Genomic DNA, 12,431 nt, shown 5'->3' on the forward strand with positions numbered 1-12,431 from the left:
CTGAAAGAGAAATGGGATGGTGAAGCAACCTGCTAGCAGCAGCAGCAGCAGCAGCAGCAGCAGCAGCAGCAGCAGCAGGAGGCCTAGAGGCAGCAGGTTATTGTAGCCCAACAGCCAAGGTTACCTGGAGGAATTTGAAACCATGGAATTGCTTCTCCTCCCCCATCATGCTCTGCATCCAGTAATACTAAGTAAACATGAATGGATTTCAGAGCAAATAAGCTGAGGCCCAGCACAAACAATATTTGTAAATTAGTCGATATCTTATCTCAAAGTGTCAAATGCTTTCTAGCCAGAAAAATGGAATGCACAAGTAATATTTACTCACTACTACCATTCTTTTCCTCATGTCTCTCACCCAAACTGTAAGAAATAAAAAAAAAAATGAATACTATATTTTTTAAAGCTCTCAAGGTAATTGAGATTATGTTCGTACCACCACTCTTCTTTCCATCCTCCTTACCTAGCAACAAGGCTCTACTTCATGTCAAAATTCAAAATTTGAGCAATGGTATGCTTAAATGTTGACATTCTTAATGATTTTTCCCTTCTTTCCTACTTTAAAATTGGAAGGAAAAAAAACTAACAAATCCAAAGAAATGGTATTCTATGATAAGGAGTCCAAGACTACTGAAGCAATAATATTTTTTAATAATAACAGAGCTTCATACCAGAGAGTGTATTCAAGATAAAATACAATTTTCATTCTAATTTTTTATTCTTCAAAATAAAAATTTTAAGAAAACACTGTGGCTTTATGTAGCACTTCAAAACTAAACTCTTTTAAGATATAGATTGGTATGTTTTACAAGGGGGGGAAAAGGCACTCCCTGACCTCTCAAGTGCACAACTGGACACCTTGGCACCATCTATAATGATTTGGCCCCAATCCTACTTATAGTAGTAAAAAGTAGAGGCAGCAGAACCCAGGTCTGAAGCTAGGGGACAATTAGTCCCATCCATTAGTGGAAATTTTACGAGTTCAGTAAATGAGGAGTGTCTGGTTGAGTTCTTAGGAGGAAAGGGGGAATATGGTATAGTAAAGCCATAATATACTACTTATTCAGAACCTTTTCAGGAATCTTAAGGTCACCTGCCTTCCAGTCCCAAAGAAATACAACCTTGCAAAAACTTCCCTGGCCATTTACAACCCGCCTGGCTAAGCTTTCCCTTGGGGCCTGAAGGACTGACCCTTCTGCTGACTCAGGCAGACAGGTTATCCTGAAGCCTTTTCTAAATCCGCATATCCAGCCTCATCTGTCTTGCACAGAATACGAGGCTAAGATAGTATCCACAGATGTACCCAGGCTACTGTAGTCAGATTGAACCCCTCTTCTGAGGGGGTGGTATTTGGTCAGGTAATTAAGGAGTGAATAGTAGGGTTCCTCAGATGGCCATGAGAGTCACCTCCATGAGAATTCAGAAACCTGAAGTCTAGTGTGAGGAGACATGGTCACAGACAGAAGAAAGATTCAGATTAGTGGCTCTGACATATCTTTTCAACAACACCTTCCCATCAACTTAGAAAGTGTTCCCACGGAGTGTGGACTTCACTTATTCCCTGGGGATATCCAAGATCTCAGAATGCACTGAAGAGCACATAGTGAGCAGCTAAAAGTCCTCAAAGATCTTTATCTCTTTCTTGTATCGATGCTATCCGTTTATTCATTTATTCCTTTGGCATTGTCTGTCCTTCCTCTCCACACTCACCTTCATTATCAGAGTAGGTTTGAACAACAAATGAACAAAATTAAGAGGTATTTTAAAGTTCTTTCCCTATAAGATATTGTATTTTGAAGAGTTGTTCTTTTTTTTTTATTTATTTTTTAACATTTATTCATTTTTGAGAGAGTGCAAGTGGGGGAGGGGCAGAGGGAGAGGGAGACACAGAATCCGAAACAGGCTCCAGTCTCCGGGCTATCAGCACAGAGGCCAACTCAGGGCCCCAACTCACGAACTGTCAGATCATGACCTGAGCCGAAGTCGGAGGCTTAACCAACTGAGCCACCCAGGCGTCTCTGAAGAGCTGTTCTTTATAGGGTGTTTGGTGCTTTTTAATAATGATGAAATCACCTTGCCATTTGTAGTCACTTATAACCCAATCACTTCTCTTAATTTACTTTTTTCATAATTTATAAAATAAAATTATTTGTTTTTATTAAGCCATAATTTATAATCCCACATATTTAAAATTGATTAATTTTACTTTATAAGAACAGGTATATTTTATTAAAATAATTTAAATGTGTTTGAGAAAATAGAAAGCAAAATAAGGATAAGGCATAAAACAGTGCTGGAGGTGAAGCTAATGCCAAAACCACACACACACACACACACACACACACGCGCGCGCGCACGCAAGTATACCCTGAGCTCAAAACAACTGTATTGCAATAGGTGGCCTAAGAGTTTATCTCTAAGCTAACAGAGAACATAAAAATGCAACCATAGTAGCTGATTCATCAAACAATTTATAAAGTCCATTAGATAAAAGCAGCTAGTCCTGACATGAAAACTGAAACAAAATCCCCTCGTACAATGTAATAAAATACTTATCAATAACAAACATACCAAAAACACAACTGCAATATTTTAGGGCCATTTCTTCTAGTACTCTTAAGTATAAGCCAGTATCATCATGATAAAGCCTAATTCTACCAAAGAGGTGAAGCTGGTTCAGTTATAAGGGTTAGCTCTATGCTGGCATAATTAATAAAGGAATAGGCTTAAGACTGTGGAAATAAGAATGGATGTTCAAAGTATAATAAATCTTCTTTAAAGGTTAATTCTCTCATTTAGGCTTTGACAGCTACAAGGGGCAATGAGTTTGCTCTCTAGCCCCTGGACTTCTGCTCTTTTGTGTTGTTAAAAACCAACCCGTATACCTTAACAGTAGCGGTAGGGTTTTATAAGACAGCACTCTCATAAAAATCACACCTTACAAGGACATAAAACTAACTGGAAGATATCCCACATCTGCTCAGGGATTAATCAAAGACAGGTCAAAGTCTTCCTTATGCATTTATTTGGATCAGCTTCAATATTCACACCAAAGAATCGTCAAGATCCCAAAGTTTTATTGCATTTAATTTTGCCCCATTAACTTTGGCCTGGAAAAATGTAAACATAATTATTAACAAGTTCATATATTCATTCATTCAGTTAATATCTATGAGCCCCAGCTCTTCTAGGTACTGGAGAAATAGTAGGAAACAAAACAGACAAAAATCCAATCCTAAAGGATCTCACTTTTTAATGAATACCTGAATTGGTCACAAACAAATTTTAATAAAACATTCTTTGATTATCTGGTTTTGAAAAGGCCTATTTCTAAGCATTGTCTCCAAAATAAGCTGTTTTAAAAGCTAAACTCCATCTCATTGTCTAACACACAAATCTTCTTAAACACAATGTCTTTTTTGCAATCATTTTGGAGACCAATGTTTTTCTCGCCATCTTTTTGTTATCTAAAGATTTTTTTTTTTTTTAAGGTAAGCTTCACGCTCATTGTAGAGCCCAATGCAGGGCTTGAACACATGACCCTGAGATCAAGACCTGAGCTGAGATCAAGAGCCAGATGCTTACCTGATTGAGCCACACAGGCACCCCTCTGAGAAAATCTTATAGTTTATTTTTATTAAGGAATTTCCAATATGAGTCCTTATTGCAAATACATAAAATCATTACTTTTGCAGCATTACATGAATGGTGACATTGTGTATATTCTTGGGAGGCACATTCTAATATTTTATTGAATATTGAAAACAATTTTTATCAGTTACTCAAGAAATCCCACCTCAAAAATTGGTTTCTAGTAACAAGTACTTATCAAATCTGACAGTTTTGTAAAAGCTATTTCATATTCTATCTTCGTGATTAGTCTTTACAAATTAATGCTAACTTTCTATGTTTTGTATGTCTGGTGTATTTATTAAATGCTTATAAATCAACCAAATACTAGCTTCTGTTTAGTGAGGAATTGACATTAATCAAAGATATTACCAAAGACGTGAGAAATGAATTATATTTCATTAAACTCAGATTTTGGAAAAGATCTCTAATTCATAAAATAATACTGGATTATAATATGCAGTAATTTACAGAGAGTATATATGCCCAGACTTTTACACTAAATTGCACTAGTGCTTCAAAGAGAGTTATAATGCTCCATTTTGTCTATTATTTTGTCAGAGCTATATCATAATAAATTATATAACATAACCACCTTGGAAATTATATATATTTATATGAAATATTTCACCTAATAAGGAGTTAATATTAGAAATATGCTGCATTAATGAAATATTGTTCAGGAAAAAGAGTTTTTAAGTCATGAAAATGGACAAAAATAAGAAGGCTTACCGAAGGAATATAAAACAGTCTCAGCACAAAATGCTGTAAATTTGATTATTTTTTATTTCTTACAGCTATTTGTCATAGTAAATATTTAGGTACATTAATTTCAAAGACTGCATATAGTTTAAAATATGGCAGAAATTAGGAGCTACCAAATGAATGTAAAAACTTTCAAGAGGGTTTTATTTTAGGCAAAGTGGTAATTAGATGATTTTATAAGTAGGAAAACTGACTCTTTTAAGGCAGATTTTTTCCAAAGGCAAAAACGCAGAGCAGGCAAAAAGGAAGCAAAGACTCAAGAGCAATTAACAAATTTGAACCCATATTACATATTTTAAAACAGCAACAAAAAAGATCTTTAGCAAGTGAAGATTAGAAGGAAAATAGCAATAGCTAACATGTATTGGTGTACTGAGCCCTTAGTCTCTGTTCTAGTCACTTTACACGTACTCATTTCGTTGTTTTTTTTTAACTGGTTATTTTTTGTAAACTTTATTTCCATCTTGTTTGCTTTTGTGAAAAAGCAGCTTAAGACCACTCACTGGTCCTATCCATGTGGCCTAAGTAGTGGGAGCTAAAGAGCAGTCTTTAGTCGGGAACCGCACCTTTAGTCGGAGACCACTCTGCAACTTATGGGGTGAGTAGCAGTAAATTTAGGAGCTGGAGCAGTCCTTTCACACTGAAATTCCTTGTTGGTCACAGCCTTTTCAGCAGTGGCCTGTTCTTCCTTTTCAATCTCTTCAAGATCTCTGTAGAAATAGAGATCACACATGACGGGAAATGGTGCCACACATGCACAGAACTTCCTGGGCCAGCATCCACCTCATCAGGACCACAGAGTGAAGTCCCTTATTGTTGAAAGGGATGGCAATGTCCATATAGTGCAGAGGAAAGAATGTGTTACACAGAATAATGGCAAGTAGGTTAACATAAGATGCCTCTGTGAATGCCTGGTGGTCAGCCCTGGGATCAGTAACCACCAGAAGAAGTCTTGGTTTTCAGAAGGTTGCCTGGATTTGGTTAGTGAAGCTTTCAGGAGTGAAGCCCCCAGAAACAGCAATGACTGCAGTAGCAGCAGCAAATTTCAGCACAGCTCACTGGCCAGTATTCCTGGATGTTATGACACTGACAACAGCTGGGTTTTCAGTGGGAACAATAGTACAAGCTGCCAGCAGAAGCTTCATCATCTAGGTCATCATCTAGGAAGTTATGCTCAGGTATTCTGGCTCCAGGACCCTATGATATCCTTAATATTATAACAAATATCTTTAAAAATCATATTTAAAATGAGAAAGTAGAGGCATATTCTGTAAATTAATTAGAAGACAATAATGTCTACTATATCATGTATCATTTGGAAACGTAGAAATGAAAGAAGGAAAGATGGGAAAAAAAGGAAGAAAGGTAAGAAAAATATATGTATGTAAGTGATGAATCACTAAATTCTACACCTGAAGCTAACATTACACTGTATGTTAACTAACTGGAACTTAAATAAAAATTTGGAGAAAGAAAAATAATAAAAAAGTAAAATGACAAGACTGAATAAAAATAAAATAGAGAAAAAATTATGCAAGCTGTCTCCCTAGAAAAATCTCCGGTATGCAGATAATCTAAATAACTGAAAATCATTTTTAGTCACTTCTGTTTATACTAGGGTACATATATGTGTATGAAGGCACATACACCTATCTTATAGATGTAATGTATTATGTGTACATATATGTATATACTGTATATTAATACATTATATATACACATATATGTGTGTCATATATAACACATTGAATGACATGTGTATATACATTATACTTATGTATATATTAACCATATATTAACACTTATATAATAAATCTTCAATAAGTATCTGTTGAATGAATGAAAGAATCAATATACACATATATGCTTTTTGGAAGCTATGCATGCACTATTCAAAAACCTTCAATAAGGAAGGGTGGATTTGGGCTCTTAATTTCACTTTATACTTCTTCATATTGTTTCCATTTTCTGCTAGTATTCATATATTCCTCCTTATTTTTCCATGTCTACTATAATTACTTAGAAAATGGGATTATAGGACATTTTTTGCTTTATATTAAAATACTAATAAATATTAAGAAACACAATATTATTTGTTGACTACTTTTTTTTAGTTTTTTTTCACATTTATTTATTTTTGATATAGAGAGACAGAGCACAAGCTGGGTTGGGGCAGAGACAGAAGGTGACACAGAATCCGAAGCAGGCTCCAGGCTCTGAGCTGCCAGCACAGAGCCCGCCGCAGGGCTCGAACTCACAAACTGTGAGATCATGACCTGAGCCAAAGTCAGATGCTCAACCAACTGAGCCACCCAGGTGCCCATGTTGACTACTTTTTCATTAATGTTAGGAATCTAAGGGAGACCACACACACCTTAAAATTTATATGAATCAACCCAGAGCAATACAACAGATGTTACCCAAAGAACAAGATTTTTGTGTTTTTGTTTTGGGGGGCTGTGATTTTGGTATTGGTTTTGTTTGATTAGAAGGCTCATCCCATAAATGTCCAGTTCCCCAGATTAAATAGATGGAAAATCAGAGGTGAGAGTGTCACCATAGTCAGATGATAAACACAACCACCTATACTTCTTACTTTTAAACTTAAGTGTCATCTTCCACTAAAATGCTTTCATTTATTCTGTGGATCTGTCTCGGCAATCATGCAGCCATAATTTAAATAAGTGTCAAAGCTAAAATCCTCTTAGAAATAATCTTTCTTCCTACTCTTCTTTTTTGCCTTCCAGTAATTAGTGTACCTGTGGGCAGGTGGTATAAAGGCTATGAAGTATTTTAACAGATTTTTTTGGTTTCATGATTAACTGATAGAAAACTGAAGTGTTACCCCCTCTTACATGTAATCAAGTAAAGATTATAGTTTTGATTAGCCATTGAATAAGTCCAGAAACATAATCAGATACTTACCTATTTTGTCAACCTCTGATTTAGAGTCTTTATTGCAATTGAATGGCCCTAATCGACTAACAAATAAGATATCTGATTTAAGTAGACAAGTAATAAAATGGTTTTGCTATGGAAAGTTTCCTTCTCACTTATGCAAAGAGATGAGTTAAAGTCTTCCTAATGGTCCATTAAAGACTATAAGTATTTGATATGTAAGGTAAGATCACTTTCAGTGTTCTGATGTAAGTTAGAATCTTTATTTTATCATCTCTTCTCAAATCAATCAAAAATATTTCTTGGGCCCTTGCAATATAAAGCACCCAGAGGAGGAAGAATCATAATCTTTACCTAAAAATGTTCATCTCATTAGAAAAATAATACAACTAGGTAAGAAGAAGTAGAAAATTAAATATTCTATTGCAGTATAAAATTGTGCCATACAGACAGTAAATCTTCATTTTCTTTCTATTTTTGTCACTCCTAAGATCTTTCTATTCTTTTAATAGCCCCTCTACCTTTCAATATTGGGTATCTTTAGGGCTAATTTTTCTACCCCCTTCTCTACACACTCCTTCAGTGATCTCATCCTTTCCTATGGCTATGAAACCATACAAATTTTGGTGCTTCCTGAATGTAATGCCCAGTACAGACCTTAAACGTGATAGCCTCTTCCCTAGCTTATACATCTGCTCAAATATCTCAGATGTTTCTAAAATTTAGCCTCTCCAAAATTGATCTCTTGATCATCCTTCTTTAACACCAAATCTGCTTCCTCTCTCGATTTCTCAATCTCTATACTGCTAAAGCCAGAAAAATCTGAGAATTGTCCTTGATACCTTACCACTTTTTCTTGACTCATATATTTAGTCCACTATAAAATCTGGTTAACTTGACTTTCAAAATATTACTTAAATTACTTACATTTCTCTTTTCATTCTGATTGCTTACCTGGCCTCCCAGCATTTGCCCTTTTTTGCCCTCCTCCCTCCTCCATTCATTCTCCACATGGCAGTCTAAATGACCAATTGAAAGTGAAAATTGCAGGGCACCTGGCTGGATTGGTTGGTTGAGCTCTGACTTTGGCTCAGGTCATAATCTTGCAGTCCATGAGTTCAAGCCCCATAGCGGGCTCTGTGCTGACAGCTCAAAGCCTGGAGCCTGCTTCGGATTCTGTGTCTCCCTCTCTCTCTACCCTTCCCCTGCTCATGCTCTGTCTCTCTGTGTCTCTGAAAAATAAATAAACATTAAAAAATTTTTTGATTTAAAGTGAAAATCCCATTATGTCACTTTTTCTTAAAAGCCTTCAAGAACTTCCCATTGTATTTAAGATAAAGTATAAGCACAATTTAAATCATATACCTTGCACCCTTTATGTCTCAAATAAAATTATTTTTTTCACAATACATTATAATTTGTTAATACATTTATTATGGGTAGTTTTCATCTTTGTTTTGGTTTTATCAGTTTGTCTGTTTACCCACCCCTACCAGGCTCAAGACTGCATGAAGCAGAAACCATGCCTCCTTATACACATGATCTCATTTAATCTTCAAAATAACTCTATTTTATTTATTATCCCTATTTTACAGATGAGGAAAATGGCTCAGAGAAGATGAGTGGCTTTCCTGAGGATACACATCTGATATAATGAAAAACTTGATTTAAACCAAGATCTATGGGAAGCTGAGGGCTATATAATTATATATGATGTTGTATCATCTCCCACAGGAGATGTCCAAAAGCACAGCTATACTAGGGAACTTCCTCTTGTAAATTACTAATACGTTATAATCAACATGAAAGGAAGTCTCAAAAATGTCAATGTCAAACACTTTGTTAACTGAATAATTGGAAAGGTAGGGTAAGAAACTGTTTGCTCCACTTTGTGGGGTGGGGGGGTGTGTGGTGCACACAGCATTTTTATATATAAAAATGTCAAGTGTTAAGAGCTTTCTTTTTTTTTTTAACATTTATTTATTTTTGAGACAGAGAGAGACAGAACATGAACGGGGGAGGGTCAGAGAGAGAGGGAGACACAGAATCTGAAACAGGCTCCAGGCTCTAAGCACAGAGCCCGACGCAGGGCTCGAACTCATGGACCGCAAGATCATGACCTGAGCCGAAGTCGGACGCTCAACCGAATGAGCCACGCAGGCACCCCGGTTAAGAGCTTTCAAGAAAGATGACCCAAATCCCAATTCCTCTATTTCAATTTCCTAATATGTAGTTTTAAGATTTAAGAATTAAATGAGGCAATAGGTATGATGTATTTAGCATAGTCTTATATTCAAATAATACTTACTAGTATATTAATCAGCCTCTTTTTTAGCACAGCTACACAATCACATGGTGGGAGAAGAGAAGAGACACTGGAGAATGTGCTGTCAGTTTTAAGTCTGAGGGTGCTCATTGTCATGTACCAGTGAATATGGAGTAATTCCAGTCAAGCAAAATGGAATCCCCCAAGGTTCACGAATTGGAACGAGCTCCAAATCCCTGTACTTGATGATGATGCCATCTAGAACGTATGGAGAATGTTACAGATGAATTCAGTTCATGGTTCTTTCAAGCCCTGACCCTATCCTTCCTACTTTATTCTGTATACTTAAATCTCTTTTAGTATCCTTCAAGGATTCCCTAGTGCCTTGCTCTCACCCCCGCTCCTCAGGACTGTAGTTCTGATCCCCACATCCCTAGTTCCCCTTCCTGGGGCTTGTTCTCCCAGGGCTGCCAGCCTGGACTGAGATAAATCATCTTAGGGAATACTGAATTTCCTATTGTTATAGTCTGTGGTCCTGTGGTCCCTCCCCTGGTAGTAGTGATCATGCTAGCAGCCACCAGTTGTCCACAATCATGTTTTTGGATACCTTGTTTTGCTAATACTCTATGCCTCCTCCTTCTCTATCTGCAAAATAAGGGTAAGTTCTGTTGTTCACCATTCTACTATGTATGGAAGTAGTAATGGAATCATGTTCAACCCCTTTGTTCCATAATGTAATGTAATTAACGTCTCTGCTATTAACCCCTATTAAAAGGTTAAAATTCTAAAGACCCAAGACGCACACATTGGATACTTATAGAAGAAAATGCTGGAGGGTGGGAGAATTTCTAACATCACTCCAGAATAAACCTAATATACTCAAAAGTAGTTAATTAATAATAACATAGTTTTGTAAAGCACAAGAAAACTGTCATTTCTTTAGAACTGATATTAAAGTTGAACTAATTATGAATTATAATCATTAAAAATACTTTGGGGAATAGTTTCAAAATGCTCATATATATTACTGGCTTTGGGTAAAAACAAGGAAGGGAATCAAACTCAGGAGTCTTCCTAATTTTTCTGTCAGTGATATTCTCTAATTTTTCTCTTTTTTTTATTTCTTTTTATTTTTTTCATCTCTAATTTCTGATGACACTGCTCCCATTCCCAAATGCCATCACTTTCCTCATGACACATAATCACCACGCAAAAGAGATGTTTCTCCAGTCCATTGTCTGTATCCATCACAATTCATTACCTCTGTCACAGATCTTTCCTTCCCTGGCCACACCACTTCTTGCTGACTGGTTTTTCCTAGCCCCTTGCTAACTTCTGTTAAATCTTTTTTCAGTGACTAGTGTCATATGGCATTACGAATGGGGTCAGGGCTTAAACTCTACTTACCCATTGAATTCTAGCATACCTTTCCCAATAAACCCAGGTGCATTCATTTCATCTTTCGATGCTGCCAGATTAGCAGCCTGCCTTCTTTGTAATTATTTGTGAAAACAAATGAAAACATAACAAATAAGACTTATTAGAAAAAAGGGTAATGAATCTGAGTCCAAGACCTTTCTCTGCTGACATGCAAAGGTATTAAAATAAGTCAATGAACTGGCAAGGGTCTGGCCCAAGGCAGATTCTAACGAAGAGCAATAAGACCTCTGAGAGGGAACACAGCATACAAGATAGAAGTAGTTTGGAAGCATGAGTACGTCTCTTTATCAAAGCTATGGGTGAGTTGAGACTTCTGGTTCTCCCCACATATAACATTGAAAATTCAATTACTATTAGCACAATTAATTTTGGTAATACGAGTGTACTTTATGGGCCACAGGGTGAGTGGCTCTGAATTGAAAGAGATTTTACCACTCATGAAGCTACTGTGGCCGGGACAAATCAGCTAACGTTCATGGCAGGAAGGAATGCAGAGCCATCGGTGGTAGATTTCTAGATCCACTAATGGTGGCATGGAGGTCTCAGAAAGAGTGGTCAATATGGTGGCTGTCCTCAAGGAGGGTATCAGTTTCTGCTCCCCCAGCAGGAAGCAGCATGGGAGAATGGTAGGAAATGGTTCATGAACACTATATACTCTCCTGGAGAGCTTCAGAGATATTTAAGGAGAGAAACACATGGAGATACTATTAAGTTTTATAGTAAAGTAGATAGACAACCAAATAGCCAGCCCGGGGGTCAAAAATTATGCCACGGATTAATCTGCTTGGCCACCACAATATTGGTAAACAACTGAATTTGAAGGATTTGGCAGGTATCCTCAACTGCCTCAAGCCCCAACTCTCCCTTTTGTCTTATTCCTGCTTTTCACATATTCACAGGTAAATTCCTGCCCCACCCTTCCTTGGAAGAAGAGACTAAGCCTTAGCAATTACACTTCCCATCACATCCCACCACAACTGATGCATGATGGGCACTCAATAAGTGTTAATGGGAAAGCACTTCCTTGCTGTTTTGGCTCTAACTAGGGCCTGTGCTCAAAAGAGTTAGATAGTTAGATATTATTTAACTATCTAAACTATCTAAAGTGTTCGCATTTTCACAAGAGATTTCAGCACTGGAAACCCCTCAATGCTTCCTCCAAAACAAGTCTTTAAGGACACAGCTCTTCTAAGGCACACAATACTGGAGACTGAAGTAGTTCCAGTGCTTTCCATGAGTTCTGCATTGGGCCTTAGGAATACCAGAACAGGGGGTGGGAGGACAGGAAGCAGGATTTAATTCTGTCCAGTTTTATCAAGAAGAATGATCGCTACTGCTCTCCCAGCAAGCAACGGCAATCCTAGTCAAATCACACATCATCTTCCTCTCATTCTTTATACAGTCACAGTGAAGCTGAAAAGTCTCTCAAAAC

General features: G+C 36.9%; 1 pseudogene; it reads right to left on the reverse strand.

Moving 5' to 3' along the window:
- Positions 1 to 4,393: 4,393 nt before the first annotated feature.
- On the reverse strand, positions 4,394 to 5,540 carry LOC123596881 (annotated as a pseudogene).
- Between the last annotated feature and the right edge of the window lie 6,891 nt (positions 5,541 to 12,431).

The sequence above is a fragment of the Leopardus geoffroyi genome, chromosome C1 (assembly GCF_018350155.1).
Source record: "Leopardus geoffroyi isolate Oge1 chromosome C1, O.geoffroyi_Oge1_pat1.0, whole genome shotgun sequence".
Lineage (NCBI taxonomy): Eukaryota > Metazoa > Chordata > Mammalia > Carnivora > Felidae > Leopardus > Leopardus geoffroyi.